The following is a 14,265-nucleotide window of genomic DNA, read 5'->3' on the forward strand; positions in this document are numbered from 1 at the left end:
AAACCACCCCATTTTCCTGATTTTCCCGCCCCCTGCCAGCCAGGCTGCACTCTGTTCCTCCCTGTGCCCTAAACTCCCCTGAATGTACTGAAACATCTATGAAAGGATCTGTTTTTTCACATCACATCACTGTGTCTGCCTTACGTTGTTACTTATCTTTGAATCCCTGGCATTTAGGAGAGTTCTTGACACGTGACGATCACTCGGTGCATGCTTGCTGAATGAACAGAGATACTTCTAAGGCCCTAGTGCCCACTATGGAAATAAAGAAAAACAGCCCAACAACCACCATGGGTTTCAATTTTATTACTTAGGATTCATGAGTCAGCGGGGGCCTGTGACATTTAAAGTGAAGGATTTTGGCTTTTGTTTGTTTGCATTTGTTTTGCCTTGCAGCAGCAAATGTCTGTGTGTGTGTGTGTGTGTGTGTGAGAGAGAGAGAGAGTGTGTGTGTGTGTGAGTGTGTGTGTGTGTAAGTAAATATGTGTTTGTAGGAATAGGCATGTGATGTGCCAGACAACTGGCAAGATAGACTTCCCCATCACCTGTGAATCCTACAGCTGTCTTACTTTTCTACCGTCAGTTTCTCTATTCTACCATCACAGCTTTTCATTCTCTTGCCATAATCTGCTTGCTGCCACACACCCCAGACACACACACACACAGTCCCTCAGGTCAAGTGGTAAGAACAGGAGATAAAAATACAGAAATATGGAAACACCAGGATCCCCACCCCCCACCGCCACCCTATTCGGTGACTCCTCTAGCCAACTCAAAGTGAGATTTGCCATTTTAATTGCCTCACCAATAAGTCTCTCTTGGTTTCCTTCATCTTTGGGGGTAGTTTGTGGGTTTGGGGTGTTGGACATTAAAAGTAGCGATGTTGGAGGTAGGGACTAAGCTGGATAAACATGAAGGACCCTCGGGGTCCTCCAGCATGTGGAGACCCTCTGGTGGAAAATGAACTGGCATGTCTAAGATTCCTGCTGGTGTGGGGGAGGGGCCAAGTAATGACCTAGCTTGTGAAATCAGCCCTCTGGGGCTGGCATACAGTCATAAACCGGGCCAATTAAATTCTTAGAGGAAAATATAATTGTGTCAACTTCAAATGTTGAGCTGAACTATTCAAGAATGAGCTGTTCTTTTAATTGCCCAGCGTCTGAGCCTACCTCTTCCTAGGTTATGCTGGCAGCTAAGGGCAGCTCCAAGATTTTGGTGCCTGGGAACTGGGAATAACAAAACCTTTTGCCCAGAATTTTAGTCTCCCAGAGGGCAAAACTGAACTGATAGTGATTAGACATATGAGTTTGGGGTCTTAAGAGTTGATATTTGGATGGGTTAAGATTTTGGGGCTGTTGCCATGGGGTGAATGTATCTGCATGTGAGAACTACATGATCTGCGGTGATCAAGAGGATGGAGTGTTACAGACTGAACTGTATCCCCCCCAATTTCATGTGTGGTAGTCCCAGCCCTGAGGACTTCAGAATGTGACTGTATTTAGAGACAATGCCTTTCAGAGATCATTATGGTAAAACGAGGTCATTTGGTGGTCTCTCATCTGATGGGGCTAGAGTGCTTGTAAGAGGAGATTAAGACACAGACTTGTGCACACACAGAAGAAAGACCACATGAGGACATGTAACAAATTTTAAAATGGCAAAAGGCTGACAAACTCAAAGACACATGATCATCTGATCACGTGGCAGGACTTTCCTTAGAATGTGCAGGATGGGGGGCCCTGAGGCTGAAGCTAGGTTAGCTGTGTGGTGAACTGCCTGTTTGAAATGATGGGAAGAAAATGGATACCTCAAGGATTAGGTTTTCTGTCTTCTCATCCTCCATTAGCTCCACTATACATATTTGTAGAGAGGCTTTCTCTCTCATGAGCCTTCACTAGCCTCTTATATTTGTGTTCTTAGTCCAACCAAGGAATCTTTTTGTACAAATGTGCCTTCTGGAAGAATCCTTACAAATATCCTGTCCCGTGTTGTAATTAGTCATGGTCAGTCACTCTTTTCAGCAGCATTTGATGTAGATTTCCAGACCTGGGCTTTCTGAGCCCTGCCGGCTGCAGGCGATAGAGCAAAGAGGTGGGGGGTTCCTTGGATGCACAGGAAAGCTCTTCTGCAATTGCACTGAACATTTGAGGATTTGGGTGAAATTTTTCAGTTTCAGAATTCACTGGATCTCAAATCAGGTTGCCAGTGCTGAGGTCATTTACATGACACTTTTTCCATTTTCACAGGCAAAGGTCCTCTCTTGCTCAAGACAAAAACTCATAAAACTGTGCCAGAGAAATATGATTTTTTTTTTCACACTTCACAAAGCTGTCAAAAAGCCTGGGTTTGCCAGTTTTGCTTTTAACATGCAAAACCTTTCACACGGCTCCAGGCACAACGCAGGATCTGTTGGCCAACCCGTTGAATTTCCTTCCAAGGGAAACAGTAGAAGTGCTGGTGGAGAAGAGGATGGCATTGACTCCATCTGGAGCTGGCAGGGATGTTGCCCATATTCAAAAGTGCGGAAGCACTGGCATCTACAGGGGCAACCTCTATTTTAGAAGCAATTTAAGAGCACACAGGCATATTGTGTGTGTGTATTTGTGTGTGGATATTTAGGCTCTAGCTGGAAACTCTGGTCAGTTGTTCTACTTATTCACGGGAGGGCAGATCCAGATGACCCAGAAGGGTATTTTGGGAACAACTGGGGCCTTGAGTCAACCCACTCTAGATCTGAGTCCTGGCTCTGCTGGACCACACACTGTGACCACGGGTAAATCACTCAACCTCTCTGAACTTCAGTTTCAACATTAGTTAAAACAGAGACTATAATTCACGTGCTCCTTGCTGAGGATATATTGGGATTATGTGTTTAGAAGTTGTAGTACAGTGCTTGCTAGAAAGGTGATACATGTTATTAACATTCTTGTTACTGTCTTTACCTACCTAATAGGTATTGGGAGAAGGAGAGATAATGAAGCTACAACTCCAGACACATCACGAGCCCTCAAGAAATGGTGTGTGGAAAAAAAAAAGAAAGAAATGGTGTGTGTGCATGCAAAGTCGCTTCAGTCACGTCTGACTCTTTGCAACCCTTTGGACTGTAGCCTGCCAGTCTCCTCTGTCCATGGGATTCTTTAGACAAGAACACTGGAGCGGGTTGCCAGGCCCTCCTCCAGGAATTGAACCTGAATCTCTTATGTCTTCTGCATTGGCAGGTGGGTTCTTTACAACTAGCACCACCTGAGAAGCCCCAAGAAATGGTAATTACTTTTAATTTCTATTAGTAAATGCAATTATGGGGGACTTCCCTGGTGGTCCAGTGGTTAAGACTCTGCCTTCTAATACAAGGGACACAGGTTGGATCCTGCATGGGAAACTAAGATTTCAAGGCGTAACTAAGCCCATGCCCTGCAGTGAGGATCCCACTTGCCACAACTAAGACCCAATGCAGCCAAAAATAAATAAATAAATATTTTAAAAATAAATGCAATTATGTTCAAGAGTCCTAACTGTGATTTCCTCTCCCCATAAGTCAGTTGGGCAGAGGTTGGCAGAGCCAGAAGCTGGGGGAAAGCATACTGTAACAACTGGGGTCCCTGCATTTGACCATACCAAAGGCAGGTCAGGGAGTACTGAGACATGCATGGGTTTCATCACTTGAATGTTAATCTTTTCAACATTTGAAACATTGAATTTTGGAGACAAGAGTTGGTGAATGGTCACAGGATATGGAAAATAAAAGACATTTCATGGATACCAGAGGGATTTTACATAATTTGCTAAAAGATATATAACCAAAAAACAAAAACAAATCAATGAGATTCAAACTGAATTTGTCACCTCTGCTCTAATCACATTAAAGATGTGTTGCCTGCACTTGGCCAGTGGTGGACTCTTGTCCATGGAACCCAGTCACAGACTGTCCAAGGGGATCCCAGGAATCCACCCCATCTGCACCTTGGGCTCCAGGTGCAGACTGTTGCCTAGAGACTGTGTTCATGTGCTTTTTTACTTTTGACAAAAGTTTACTGAAAATCAAATCCAAGTTGCCTAAATAGAATGCAACAGTAGCTTTGAGGTACAAATCTTTTTTTTAAAGTATTTATTTATTGATTTATTCGGCTGCCTTGGGTCTTAGCTGAGGCACATGGGAGCTTCGTTGCCATCATGCGGGATCTTTTGCTGGGGCAAGTGAACTCTCTAGTTGTGGCTCATGGGGTTAACTGCCCTGTGGCATTTGGGACCTTAGTTCCCCAACCAGGGATCAAAACTGCATCCCCTGCATTGTGAGGCAGATTCCCATCTACTGGACCACCAGGGAAGTCTCTGGGGTACAAATCTTTCTAAAAAGAGAACTTATTTATTACAGAACTAATTTGTTTCCCAGTCAATTTATTTTTCCTTAGGAAAAAAATACATTTTACAAGACTAGAGTATTTTGAATTTAAAAAAAAATTAGGAAAGGATGGAACATATAAAGTATCCTATAATCTCTAGAGAGGTGAGAGGCAGGAAATATCAACTTGAAGCTTACAAAAATGGTAATGACACACCTCCTAAGAAAGTAACCTTGTAACATTTTATGGTCATCAGTTCATTTTGCACATGAGTAAACAGGGATAAAATGAGGTGATGCGTAAGCAAGTTTGTAACCAGCTGTGCCTTTTATAACTATATAGATGCCCTAACACTTGATAGAACAGAAATTAATTTTCATAGTTGAGGACAACACTTACTACATTTATTCATGTAATTCTCTTGCAAGGGAATAACGCTGCATTAATTAGAAAGTTGACATATGTATTATTTATATTTTTATTTTTTATATGTTATGATGTTTTGACATCTGAGAAACTTGGCTGGAGAGAGACTCCACTCCTAAGGCTCACCCCAGTTCTTAGATAAGAGCCCGGCTGGGAGCAAGCATTTCCCATACAAACTAACCAATCCAGAGCCACGCACAGTCCTTTATGTGGCCTGTGCACCCCCTGGAAGCAGTATTTCTCTGCCTTAATCACCCAGAACTAACTGCCAGGCAACCAGGGACCACGCCCATAACTTAGAGCCTGCCAACATTATTCCAACTAGCCAGCCCTAAACTGATTACCCTGCCCGGCCTTGCTCTTCTCACAGAAACCCCAGTAAAGGCCATGGCTCCCCACTCTTCTCTGTTCCGTCCCGCTCCTGACTATACTAGTGCTTCCAAACCTGGTGATGTCTGGCATGTCTCCTGTCTCTTGGACCTGTGAGTATAGCACACTTTGCTTTCCTGATCTGCTCCTGTGTCTCCTTTTGTGGCCACACCTGAATGATCATCATTCAGAAGAACACAGAACTACATATGACAAATGGTTGGCAACAGGTTCTTGCTGCTAGGTGCCATACCACCCTTTTCAGAAGGGCAGAAGCACAATTGTAGCACCAGGTCATTGAAATTCAGAACACACCTGAACAGAGCGGAACACAGTTTTGTCCTGAGTTCGCCTACATGGTCCCCAGCTTCCTCTCTTTGCCAATCCTTTAAGCTTAATGGTTCTCATATTAATGTATTTCTTGCTCAGATCTGGCTACTGACCTGCTGACTCCTGAGTCTCAGTCTTGGAGCCTTCTTCCTCTACCTGACCTCAAGGGTAATACTTCCCAGTTCCTCTCCAACCACCCATATCCCTCTCCACTTACAACTCACCCTAGTCCATGCCACGTTACATCTTCCTTGCAGTACCCCCTCAACACAGACACAATGACACACTCAGTAAGATGTGACATTTGCCATCAGTTCAGTTCAGTCGCTCAGTCACGTCCGACTCTTTGCGACCCCATGAATTGCAGCACACCAGGCCTCCCTGTCCACCACCAACTCCCGGAGTTTACTCAAACTCATGTCCATCGAGTTGGTGATGCCATCCAGCCATCTCATCCTCTGTTGTCCCCTTCTCCTCCTGCCCCCAATCCCTCCCAGCATCAGGGTCTTTTCCAGTGAGTCAACTCTTCACATGAGGTGGTCAAAGTATTAGAGTTTCAGCTTTAGCATCAGTCCTTCCAATGAACACCCAGGACTGATCTCCTTTAGGATGGACTGGTTGGATCTCCTTGCAGTCCAAGGGACTCTCAAGAGTCTTCTCCAACACCACAGTTCAAAAGCATCAATTCTTCAGTGCTCAGCTTTCTTCACAGTGCAACTCTCACATCCATACATGACCACTGGAAAAATCACAGCCTTGACCAGACTGACCTTTGTTGGCAAAGTAATGTCTCTGCTTTTAAATATGCTATCTAGGTTGGTCATAACTTTCCTTCCAATGAGTAAGCGTCTTTTAATTTCATGGCTGCAATCACCATCTGCTGTGATTTTTGGAGCCCACAAAAATAAAGTCTGACACTGTTTCTAATGTTTCCCCATTTATTTCCCATGAAGTGATGGGACCAGATGCCATGATCTTAGTTTTCTGAATGTTGAGCTTTAAGCCAAATTTTTCACTCTCCTCCTTCACTTTCAACAAGAGGCTTTTTAGTTCCTCTTCACTTTCTGCTATTAGGGTGGTGTCATCTGCATATCAGAGGTTATTGATATTTCTCCTGGCAATCTTGATTCCAGCTTGTGCTTCTTTCAGCCCAGCGTTTCTCATGATGTACTCTGCATACAAGTTAAATAAGCAGGGTGACAATATACAGCCTTGACCTACTCCTTTTCCTATTTGGAACCAGTCTGTGTTCCATGTCCAGCTCTAACTGTTGCTTCTTGACCTGCATACAGGTTTCTCAAGAGGCAGGTCAGGTGGTCTGGTATTCCCATCTCTTTCAGAATTTCCCACAGTTTATTGTGATCCACACAGTCAAAGACTTTGGCATAGTCAATAAAGCAGAAATAGATGTTTTTCTGGAACTCTCAATTTTTCGATGATCCAGCGGATGTTTGCAATTTGATCTCTGGTTCCTCTGCCTTTTCTAAAACCAGCTTGAACATCTGGAAGTTCACAGTTCATGTATTGCTGAAGCCTGGCTTGGAGAATTTTGAGCATTACTTTACTAGCGTGTGAGATGAGTGCAATTGTGCTGTAGTTTGAGCATTCTTTGGGATTGCCCATTTGCCATAGCTACCTAAAATAGGCAGCTGTTTAATTCAAAACACTAGATAAATAGAAGTTTAATTAGCAAATGTGTTAATACTTTCTCCTATTTTAGGATATCTAGGAGTTATCCAAATTCAATATCAAATTATGTATGCACGTGACTATATACCACCTTTTATACTGTAGGGATATAATCACCATCTCACTAATTACAAATAAAAGAAAGCAGTTTTCTATGACTGAAAAAAGTGTTAAAGAATTTCTGTCTGTTGACTAATGATTATTTACTATTGTCTATTTTAATGGATCAAAATTTCATTTATCTGTTTCCTTATGACCGCTGTACTAAAATGTACAGCCAATCATAGGATTTAGTTCCCAAGCTAAACATGCCCCTTGGGATTCTTTTTTAGACTGTTAAATATTAATAGTTTGCTAAATATTTATTTAGAAATTCTATAAAGACCAACTTAAACCTGGATGAAATAAGCACAAACAAAATTAATAAGCAAGTTTTGTGATATTGTTTGCTAAATCTTGTACATGGCACAAAGATAAACTTGGACCCAAAGAAACCACAAATAGAATTAATAAGCAAAAGTTGTAATATATATTTTCATAATAAACGTGCAGTTTTTTTAAAACTACCTTGGGTGACATTCACCATTACCCACACTTACCCTTCAAAGGAAACAACTTCTCTTGCCCTCCTGTGAGTAGTAGTAAATGGTGATGGCTGATAGCTATGAAAACCTCACTGTGTTTCAGGTAGACATGGTTCTGGGTGTGAAAAACATGTGTTACTTAATCCTTTTAACACACAAACTGTGGAAAATTCTTAAAGAGATGGGGATACCAGACCATCTGACCTGCCTCCTGAGAAATCTGTAGGCAGGTCGAGAAGCAACATTTCTAACTGGGCATGGAACAACAGACTGGTTCCAAATCGGGAAAGGAGTACATCAAGGCTGTATATTGTCACCCTGCTTATTTAACTTATGTGCAGAGTACATCAAAAGAAACTCTGGGCTGGAAGAAGCACAAGCTAGAATCAAGATTGCTGGGAGAAATATCAATAACCTCAGATATGCAGATGATATCACCCTTAGGGCAGAAAGTGAAGAACTAAAGAGCTTCTTGATGAAAGTGAAAGAGGAGAGTGAAAAAGTTGGCTTAAAGCTCAACATTCAGAAAACAAAGATCATGGCATCTGGTCCCATCACTTCATGGTAAATAGATGGGGAAACAATGGAAACAGTGACAGACTATTTTTGGGGGCTCCAAAATCACTGCAGTTGGTGACTGCGGCTGTGAAATTAAAAGACACTTGCTCCTTGGAAGAAAAGTTATGACCAACCTAGATATCATATTAACAAGCAGAGACATTACTTTGCCAACAAAAGTCCATCTAGTCAAAGCTATGGTTTTTCCAGTAGTCATGTATGGATGTGAGAGTTGGACTATAAAGAAAGCTGAGCGCCAAAGAATTGATGCTTTTGAACTGTGGTGTTGGAGAAGACTCTTGAGAGTCCCTTGGACAGCAAGGAGATCCAACCAGTCCATCCTAAAGGAGATCAGTCCTGGGTGTCCATTGGAAGGACTGATGCTGAAGCTGAAACTCCAATACTTTGGCTACCTGATGCGAAGAACTGATTCATTTGAAAAGACCGTGATGCTGGTAAAGAGTGAAGGTGGGAGGAGAAGGGGGCAACAGAGGGTGAGATGGTTGGATGGCATCATTGGCTCAATGGACATGAGCTTGAGTAAGCTCCGGAAGTTGGTGGCAGATCACGAAGCCTGGCGAGCTGCAGTCCATGGGGTCACAAAGAGTCAGACACAACTGAGTGACTGAACTGAACTGAACAGGCAGTAGACAAGAAAAGTCACTCACCCCAAATCCCCACTAAGTGGTCAGTGAGGAAAACAACCCATTCACTCTCTAGGGCCACGGGAGTCACAGCGCCCCGCTTCACCACCTCTCTCCAGAGAGCTGGACCCGGATTTGAGACAGGCCGCAGAAAACATTGTGAGACCACCATCTAACTTCATTCTCTCCCTCATCCCAAACAAAAACAACAGTAAAGGGATTTCTTTTAAAGACAGAGTCAGACAGATGAGAAAACAGGAGATGAGATGGCAGCCACAAGATTTAGGAAGCTGGAAAGCTGAAGGTTGAGTAGGGACTAAGCCCATCCAAAACTGAGTCACAAGCTCCCAGCGGGGAACCTCATTATAACTAATTAACACCCCTCCCAGCTTCCCAGCCAACGGACCAAAGTCCAAGTCTCAGGCTTTGGTGGCGCCAGGAACCTCTGGCCTGAGAGTGAGGGAGAGTGGGATGGATGAAGTCCCTGAGAAACACGTTCTTAGATCTCACCTCACCCCAGGAAGTGCTCTCCCACCCTCTAAATGTTTAAGAGTTCCTTCTACGTTTGGCAGTTTACCAGTGAAACTGAATTCAGAGCTTTAAAGACTTTAATTACAATTTCAATTCCTTTAATAAATGCCATTACATACTCGTGAGAATGGTTAAGACATACAAGACTGGCAAATGGAATGTTGGGGAGGATACTGAATAACCAGAGGTTTCATCTGCAGCTGGTGGAGGTATAAGGTATATAGTATGACCACTTTGAAGAATAATTGGAAGGTAAAATTTACATTTTTCCTGTCACCTACCAACTTCACCCCTAGGTATCTATCCAATATATCATATCTCTTTCCATACCTGTTGCTAGTTTTACTGGGCATAGGCATATGAAACCATTTCTCAATCATGGTTTCAAAAGATTGTTTCTGTTAGCACTTTATTTCTGGCACAGTTAGGATATATGCTAGATAATTTTTCAGTCTCATGCACTTGTCTTAAAGATATTTGAAGGATGAAATTATCCTTGCTTTCCTTTTCTTCAAAACCAATTTGTTTAATATGAATAACAAAAGTAAACTGTACTTATTAAGCATTTGTCACACTGATCGATGTTGTGAGTATTTTACATATTTCAACTTACTTAATCCTCACAAAAAAATTTGAAGGGACAATTCTTAGAAATATTTAACAAAATCAAGGTCCTATTTTTAAATATTTCACAAAAATTGAAACAGAGTGAAAGAAACACTGGAGGTGTAGAAGCCAGGATTTGCAATCAGGTGTCTTATCCCAAAGCTTCCCTTACACTACTTACATGTCATCCTCTTAATGGCCCTCTAAGCAGCTTGGAATCAAACTGATCAGTAAAACCTGGGAATATGTCACTGGTGCACCTGCAGGTCTGTGTGTGAGAGAGAGAGAGAGAAAAAAAAAAAAAAGAAATGAGCATAGATGCTAAGAAGTTTTGTTTTCGGGGAAAGCAGATTGTAAATAAGGGGAAACTTTTTCCTAAATGTCACTTGCTAAAATGCAAAATGAAAATGTCATTTTTGAACATCTAGCTCATGGTCTGAGGCTGATAGAAATTTTAAATGGATAAACAAGCATAGGCTGAGTTTTAAGAACTTGAAAGAAAGTTGAATAAAGCTAACATTTGATACAGTAAATTTCTAGGTTGAAAATTTCTTCCCTCATTTAAGAAACTTAGAAACCCATTAGACACAGGAAATGAGACTTTATGTAGAAAGAATGTTGCAAAGAAAATTATTTCTTGTCTGAAAATATTAATAACAAATCCTTAAATGAAGAGGAATTATCACGAGTTAGGTATGAGCAACTTAGTGTATCTAATATAATATGAACAATTTTTTTTGTAATTCAGTTTCTGATAGATATAAGGTTGTTGCACATCTAAGTGGTAACTAAGATGTACAAGCACAGTATTATATATAATAACTTTACATGTCATAAATTTTACTAATTTATTACATTAAATAATAATGATGATGATATGAAATGGCATAATTAGAAAACCTGACTTTATATTTTATCTTATTTTCTAAAATGGAGGTAAACAGTAGATTAATTGAACCAGATAGAATGAGCACTTCAAATTGAAACAATGTTATAGAAATAATCTTCCTCAGCTTTTCATTTCTCTTTGAGTTGTTTTGGTCTACTGCATGCTGCTATTTCTGGATGAGGATTTTTGAAGCCATGAGTATGTGGAATTAGTCCTGGACAACAGCAAATACAGTCAAGGAAGTGAGAGGTAGAACTGGAAGAAGAGGGAATGGTAGTTGGCTGGCCAAGGTCAATACTGGAAAGTCATGAGGACATAGTGAAAACTAAGCTAGAAAAGTGGGGCATGCAAAAGTAGTTTCCAGATGGATCAAAGTATCTTTATAATGGTTGGGAATAACACACATCTGCTTTTGCCACATAGTATCTTAAATATTCTATCTTACTTGACTCATTATAGCATTGTTGAGACATTTAACTTTCTGAAATGCATCAGTATCATTTATATTGAAAAAGTATGTTTTGCACACATTCCTACTTAAGACAACTAGGAATGGGCTAGAAATATCAACATGAGAAAAATTAAGTGTATTAAACCAACAGCCATACTTCATGGTGAAGTAGTAATGTGCCCCCAAAATCATGTTCTGAGAACCTCCAAACAAGATCTTGCTCATTCTTCAGTTCAGTTCAGTCGCTCAGTTGTGTCCGACTCTTTGTGACCCCGTGAATCGCAGCACACCAGGCCTCCCTGTCTATCACCAACTCATGGAGTTTACTCAAACTCTTGTCCATCGAGTAGGTGATGCCATCCAACCATCTCATCCTCTGTTGTCCCCTTCTCCTCCTGCCCCCAATCCCTCCCAGCATCAGGGTCTTTTCAAATGAGTCAGCTCTTTGCATCAGGTGGCCAAAGTACTGGAGTTTCAGCCTCAGCATCAGTCCTTCCAATGAACACCCAGGACTGATCTCCTTTAGGATGGACTGGTTGGATCTCCTTGCAGTCCAAGGGACTCTCAAGAGTCTTCTCCAACACCACAGTTCAAAAGCATCAATTCTTCGGTGCTCAGCTTTCTTTATAGTCCAACTCTCACATCCATACATGACTACTGGAGAAACTTGCTCACTATTACTACTGGTAAACTGGTTTAAAGGTTTTGGTTAAAACGTGAGACAATACTGAGAAACAAAGCGCATGCCTGAAGATAAGAGAAAAATTATTATGTGGATGTGAAATTCATTCAGAACTAAAGAGACACGACTAAAAATTCTTAAAATAAGGAAGAGAAGTCAGCAGAGTGGTGAAATTCAAGATAAATATCCAAAATAACTTTTCTTTATATGAGCAATAAATGGTTAGGAAATTCCATTCACAGGAGTAACTTAAAACATAAAATGTCTAGAAAAAAACTAACAAAATGCTGTACGACTTTTTTTGAAGTAAAACACAAAAGTAGCTTTTCTGAAGTAAACCATAACAGTAATTCAAAAGATATAAAAGAAGAGAAAGACATTTCTTATTTCTGAATGAGACTAAACATTAAATATAAATTACTCATTTACTAATCAAAATTTATTTTTAAATCTTAGCTCATTAAAATGATTCTAACATTGAATTAGCTCATAAAATGTAGATATGAGAATGGCTTATAAAATCTTGAACAAAGGAAATATTGAAATCAGACTCACACTACCATACAATAAAATGTAATATAGAACTCTGGTGATTAAAACCATATGATATCGGCAGAGAATTTACAGATCAATGAAACAAAATGGATAACTTTAAAGGAGACTCTAGTAAGAAGAACTTATTATGTAATAAAGGAAATGTCACAAACCAATGAGGAAGGCTTTTTCATCCAACGAATAAGATTGAGAACACTAATAAACTTCAGAGAAAAGCAAGATCCTCAGAGAAGAAGAAATACAAACAGTGAATGAGCATATAAAAAATGCTCAATCTTGCTAGTAACCCAGCAGGTGCAAAGTAAGACCACAGTGATTTATGTTTTATAACCTCTAGATTGGCAAAAATTAGTAAACATACTGAAACTGGAGAAAATGTGGATCAAGGAAAAATCTTACATCTTGCTGATAAGAATATAAATTGGTACAGTCACACTGAAATTTGCATATTTCTATAAACTTAAGGCTTGCATCCCCCTCAACCTAGCAATTTTAATCTTACACATACATTTCACAGAAATTCTTGCATGTGTGTGCCAGTAGATTTGTACAAAATGTTCTTGGAAGCGTTATTCGCAAAAGAAAAAAATATTATCCAAAAAAACAGTTAAAAAAACAACAAAATATTACTTGACAATGAACAAAAATTACATTGAGGCTCATTCACACAATGAAATAATATACACCAGTGAAAATAAATGGACATAATTATAAATGACTCCTAAAAACAAACTATTGAGAAAAAAAGGAAGTCACAGAATACTACATGATACTATTTTTCTAGAATTCTAAAACCAACAAAAGTAAATTACATAGTATTTAGAAGATCATATGTATGAAAAAACTGCTATTGTTATAAGCATAGTCATGGTAAGTCAAACACACAGAATGGAACAGAGTTTCTCAGTCTTGACACTATTGTCAGCAAGTAACTCTTGGTGGTGAGAGACTGTCCTATCCATTATTGGATATTTAGCAACATCCCTGATTTGCAAAGTGTCGGACACGACTGAGCAACTGAGCTGAACTGAACTGAACTGGTCTCTATCCATTAGACGTTAGCTGCAACCTCTAACCCAGTTGTGACCTCCAAATATGTGTTTAGACACTGTGGAATGTTCCAAAGGAGATAAAGTGCCCCCTTTAGATAGAAGTTACCCCTACCTAGTCTGGGACTAGAGAGCAAAGCATGAAGATGGCAGGGGAGGAACCCAAGGGAAGGGTGCAAGTTGATAATGCTCTAGCTCCCAGGTTGAGTAGTCAGTCAGGGATGTCATTTTATGACTACGCCTTGTGGATTTTTGTATGTGTCAGAGTGTGTATGCATATTCAGTTGCTTCAGTCATTTCTGACTCTGTGCGACCCTATGGACTGTAGCCCACCAGGCTCCTCTGTCCATTGGATTCTCCAGGCAAGAATACTGGAGCGGGTTGCCATTTCTTTCTCCAGGTTGACCCAGGGGTCGAACCTGTGTCTCCTATGTCCCCTGCATTTGCAGGCAAATTCTTTACCATTATTGCAACCTGGGAAGCCCTGTGTCAGATAGTACATGATTTTAAAATTAGCTTTATTTTATAATACACAGTAAAAATACTAGAATAAAATGTCTTT

Source organism: Cervus canadensis, chromosome 33, assembly GCF_019320065.1.
Source record: "Cervus canadensis isolate Bull #8, Minnesota chromosome 33, ASM1932006v1, whole genome shotgun sequence".
Taxonomy (NCBI): Eukaryota; Metazoa; Chordata; class Mammalia; order Artiodactyla; family Cervidae; genus Cervus; species Cervus canadensis.